Here is a 6082-nt window from a genome sequence, read left to right on the forward strand (position 1 = left end):
CAGAATACACCAAAAAGAAAGCCCAGAAATTTCCCTAAAGTAATCCGTGTAGCCAAGAGGGATATAAGGAAAGAGACTGTTTTTCAAAAAACTATTCAGCATGTTGTGGTCTCAGTATGATTTTAGAACTTACAGAGGGATGACAAATTTCATAATTTAAAGATATGACTTGGATTTATGAAATATACTTGAATTACACATACTGGAGAATCCTCAGAGTTCATCTTAAAGGGTTTTAATCCCCGAGGTTGATGTTTGGTGTGGGACTAAAAACACCAACCTTAAATGCAATATTCTAGGTTGTAATCATTGGTTGGAGTCCCAGCTCTGCTTCTAACCCAGCTTCCTGCTATCATGCACCCTCAAGAAGGCAGCAAATGACGACTAAAGTACTAGGTCCCTGCCATCCACATGGGAGACCCAGATTGAGTTTCTGGCTCCCAGCTTTGGCCCAGCCCAGCACTGGTTGTTGTAGGCATTTGTGGAGTAAACCATAAAATGAACGATATCTATCTATCTTACCTCTCCCCTTTACAAATGAAATAAAAAATATTTTAAATTTTAAAGACTTTAATTCTTGCTAAAGATCACTTATAGGAGACTAGAGAGCATTAGTAAAGCTGCCATAAGCCTCACAGATTTTTTTTTAACCTAAATGACCACCAAGTAATACTTTTAAATATTTTATATAAAATTTTTTGAGGTAGAGAAAGGTTTACTTTGTGATGATTCTAGAAGTAGAATTGCCAGTTTTAGAGGAAAATGAAAAATGAAAAGTATCAACACATTTGTCTCCTTAGGAGCCAAGAAAGCATTTCTTTGTTGCAACTTTTGGCATTCACTAAATAATTGAATGCTTTGCCAAAAAAAAAAAAATCGGTTTCAAGTGTCAACTCCAAAGTCTTGGAATTCCTCTCCTGGCTCACCTTCTACTTAAAGCCAATTATTTCTGGTGACCAGGCGTGGCTCACTGATGAATTCCCCCCACTGAACAGGTCCACGTCCTAATCCCCAGAGCCTGCAAATATTATCTTCTCTGTCAAAAGAGATTTTGTAGAAACAAATTCAGGATCCTGGTATGAGAAGATTAACCTGGCTTGTCTGGGTGAGTCCAGTGTAAGAAACGTAGTCATGGAGGCAGCATTCACAAAGAGGAGCTGAGGTTTAGCCAGCACCATTCTGCTGCCCCACCTGCTACAGCATCACTCACATGACCGTTCCAGCCAATCCATACAACAACCCTGAAGGGCCTGCACCACAACCTGGCTCACATTGCTAAAACCACACTTCCCCTGCCCTGTACCAATTAAACCCATCTCCCTGAATTGCCCAAGCCTCCCTTTTTCTGAACTGCCCAAACAGCTTCCTACTCCTTCCATGTAACAGAAAGCCACAAGTTCCTGGAAGTTATAACATAGAAGCAGCATCAGAAATATCGAAGATGGCTGGAGGCTGTGTCCCTGTGGTGATCTTTAGGTCATTATAATAAAATTACCATTGCTGATACTCCCATTCCCATCATGCCCCTGATCCCATGACATTGCTGGGATTTCCAAAAGAGAACACAGAAATGGGTGGTACTCAAGTCCTGCCCCAAACTCCACCAAATTTGCCTCAGACACTTTCTCCTGTAACAGAAAAGGATAGTCTTAAACTTTGTTGATTGCCATCTCTTCCAGGCTGCCTTGCATTTACTCCAGAGTGTCTACTTTCTTATTAAGTAAATACTGCTTCTCTGGTCACCTTTATCTATCTCCTCCTTTAATTTTTTCTCAAGTGGCAACAAGAACCTGGACAAGTTTAACCAGGGGACCTCCTACAGCATGACTACTAAGGTCCTTACAATAAAGGCAGATCAGAGAAGTAGTTGGGGGACAACAGAAACAAGAAGTTATAGTGGGACAAGGAAGGGGGCATGATCCAAAAGCAAGTGGCTTCTAGAAGCTCAGAAAAGCAAGAAATGGATTCTCTTTTGAAGCCTTGACTAGCCCTGATGACACCTTAACGGTCCTAAAGGAATGCATTTACACTATTTTAAACTTAGCATGCACGGCAACTTGATACATGACAAAATAACTCCAGATGTAAGCAATGCTATAAATGCCTAAAAATTGCTGTTACTGGAGTTCAGCTTACTTAACATGGCAGAGAAAAAGGCAGGGACAGAGCTCATAAATGAACCAAACCCCCAGACATAAAACCCTGCACTCAGGCCTTTCCTCCATGGTCCTTCGTTACCATGATAATTAGAAAAGGAACAAAAATATTTGTTACAGCTCATCCTTGTTTTTCAGGATAATGTTTTAATCAGGATTCTATAAGCAACAACAGATATGTGTTTACGGATAGATATAGGTAGGTAAGTAGATGATAGATAATTAACAAATAATCTGACTTTAAAGAATAGGAACATTTGCTGGGCAAGTTCTGCTCAACAAAGACTTGCAACTGAAGTCCAAATTCGGCTGAAGCCAGGAAGAGGCAATGTTGTGGGTGAAGTTCAAAGACAACGTGCTGCAGAATTCCCTCCTCTTGCTCCAGGAGGCTGACCTTTTGTTCTGGTTGGGCCTTCAACTGATTGGATGAGACCCACCCATGTAATGGAGAGAAATCTGTGTTACTCAAATAATATAAATGTTATCCAAACACCTCACAGAAACATCCAGAATAATAATGGGTAAAAATCTGATCATACTATGGTCCAGCCATATTGACATATAACATTCAACATCACAGATGACAAGATGACACCTGCATTTACCACGTCAAGCACTTTTCCAAAAACTCACTTTTCATTCATTTTGTGCAAGGGTTGGCTCTAATGGAAGGAACCTACATAAAAACAAAAGTCATATTCACAAGAATATAAACTATGAAAAGAGTTTAGATAACAGCCAGAATGCGTGACAGAATGGAAATGTGAAGTTTCTTTTGTCTGTGCCACAAGTCAATGTGATCAAACTCTAACCCTATTATCAGCCTGGAGCTAGCTTTACCTTTTTTAGGGATAGAACATCATCATGCACAATTAACTCTATATTTTCTTTGGGTTTTCTTTCTCTGCTACTTTTTCCTCATTCCTACTCTATCATCTTGCTCTTGTCCTCTTCCTCTACTTTTTTTAAGATTTATTCATTTATTTATGAATTATTTAAAAGGCAGAGTTAGGGAGAGGGTACAGAGAGAGCTTCTATCTGCTGATTCACTCCCCAAATGGTCACAATGGCCAAGTTTGGGCCAGGTGAAGCCAGGAGTCAGGAGTCTCACCCAGTTCTCCCAGATGAGTGGCAGGGTCTCAAGGATTTGGGTCATCTGCTGCTGCTTTCTTGGGTGCATTAACAGGGAACTATATCTGAAGCTGAGCAGCCACAACTTTTGGTTCCCATATGGGATGCCAACATTGCAGGTGGTAGCTTAACTTGCTGTAACACAATGCTGGTCCCACTTTTTCTAGTCCTTAATCCTTCTCTTTCGAAAGCTTAGGAAAACTGGGTACTGCTCTGCTCTCTTTCCTATTCCAGGAAATGATGCAACAGAAGAGATGAGAAATGAGCATAAATAAGGTCAAGAAACAACAAAAACGAGAACCAATGGTAGTTTATGAGTTGGGTACATCTAAATATATATGTGTGTGACCATTTAGAAACCCCATCAGGGTTTTGAGGTGCATTTTTGACATGTATTTATGTGCACCAGCAGAGGCAGTAAATAAAACAAATTAAAATAAACAAAATTGGGTAGGATAAAATTATGGGTAAATAAAAACATAGACTTGACCTTTATTTGAAACTTATTTATGAGATTTCTCCTTGAGTGATAAGTCCACAGCTCTAATTTCCAAAAGAGATAGCTGGAGACCCTGCCCAGAAGGGACACAACTCATGCATCTCCACACCCACTCACACTTGCTCCATGCAGTTAAACATGATCCCATACTCTGCTTCCATGGTCTCTTGATTTCCTGTATGTGAATCAGCCTCCCCAGTGGATAGAGGGAACACTCCCATGGGACAGTGCCACACTTCTCACTTCATCTGCACAATTCCAGGGCTCCAAAGTCCATGGCATGTACAGAGGAGGTTCAAGTTGATAACAGCCTATTGACTTGGACAAAGCAACACCATCTTTCTCAGCCTGCCCTACTGTCTTCCTAATGAAGGCTGGTTTTTCATCTGCTTAGTTTCATGGTACAGGATTTATTAATCAAATCATAATAAAAGAAAACCAGTTTCAGACAGCTGTTGGTGGTTTTCCTTTGCAATATGTCCAATAAAATCCCGCAGTGCCACAGCCTGTGGTTGTCAACAATTCTGCCTCTGGGAGTTCATAAATGGTGGGACTGAAAAGCAGGTTTCTGCTGGCTTCTCCACCAGGCGAGGCACAGGCAAGCCCACTCCCCATTCTCAGGGCCAGGGGAGTCACTGTGGTGCTTAGATGTCCAGCGCCTTCTTCAGCCATGGCTCACTTTAAGTCTATCACTACCAACTAATCAGGTTCCTAAAAGCTTCATTTTTTTTGTTTTGTTTTGTTTTACCTGGTAATTATTTCACTGGAACTTCCAAGTTAAACTCATTTTACGGTAAGCAGTGCTCCTTTTTCCTTTCTTAGCTTTATTTTTTGATGCTATTCTTAAAAAGATAATCTGGTAAAATGATTAGAAGAGGAGGTGAAATGATGAGATTTGGATTGCGGTGACTCAGAGAGCAACAAGAACAGCTCATTCAGAAGGGGGACGTGGGGTCGGGGAACACTCCTGCAAGGGTCAGGTTTGTACAATATCCCCTTTCTAATCCTGTGGCAGCCATGAAATGATTCAGAGCTGCTCTGACAAATGTAGGAACTCTTCAAAGTCTGGGAAGTGAAATATTGTAGAAAAATGAATCTTCCTTTTTTGATTAGTGTGGAGCCTGTCTCCTGCTTCAAGAGACACGATCCAGTTTTCTGAATCATTTTCACCACAGTTGGAATGGAAAAACTAAAGTCATTGCTCTAATGGCAAGAAACATCTTGTGGCGCTTAGAGCCAGCAGTCAGTCCAGAAAAGCGCAAGGGGGTGGGGAGGTACCTCTGGCTCCTTTGCTTTGTAAGAAGAGTTTCACTCCAGTGACACAGATGGTTTTTAGTGCAGGCTAACATAAAAATAGCACATTCTGCTGTTTTTTTAATTTATAAGGACTTCCTGGTTTCTTATTTGTAATTGGTATCTATGTACTGACTATAAGAATGTCCTCTTGTAAGACTAACAAACTAAGAAGCTTCTGCACAGCAAAGGAAACGATAAACAAAGCAAAGAAGCAACCAGCAGGATGGGAGAAAATCTTTGCACACCACATAACAGATAGGGGGATAGATGTCCAGAATTTACAAAGAGCTTTTGAAACTCAATGACAGCAAAACAGACGACCCTCTGAAGAAAAGTACCTTACTCATGGGGCAAAGTATCTATTCAGCCTCCGAGCAGTCACTTCTCCACCCTTCAAGCCTTCTGTCAAAGCCTGCTCTGCATGACACATTATCAAATGCTAGATAAATACTTTGCCTTCATGTTGGCAAATGACCAAGGAATCCAGTTGTGACTATGGGACACAGTGGCAAGTCCATAGGGAATATGGGAAAAATTTTTTCCTCCAAGACAGATAAAATTAAAAAACAAAAACAAAAACCCAGCAGTAACGACACAGGAGAAAAGCTCTTCCGTCAGTGAAGCTGCCCTCTGCTTCCTCCACGTGAATGAACTGCATGAGGATGTGGGGGCGACAGCAGCCCCTCGCAAGCAACAGGTGAACAATCTGATGGCCAAAAGTTTTCATCCAGAAGGATAGAATTGGATTCTTCATGCAGCACCAACACCTTTTATGAGATATGTTTTGTAAGTTAAGAACCCCTCCCTAATTATTTTAATCATTTAGCTGGGCATTTTGCTATTTGCAACCAAAATTCTTCTGACAGAATCAGCACAATTATTCCCATTTTACTCCACCAATGTGTCTCATCTATCAGACCAGAAAACTAATTTATTGACCACTGAAACTGAACAAGACATGGTTGAATTATACTTCATGTGAAGTCATCTCTTCTATGGC

This window comes from Ochotona princeps, chromosome 3 (genome assembly GCF_030435755.1).
Source record: "Ochotona princeps isolate mOchPri1 chromosome 3, mOchPri1.hap1, whole genome shotgun sequence".
Taxonomy (NCBI): Eukaryota; Metazoa; Chordata; class Mammalia; order Lagomorpha; family Ochotonidae; genus Ochotona; species Ochotona princeps.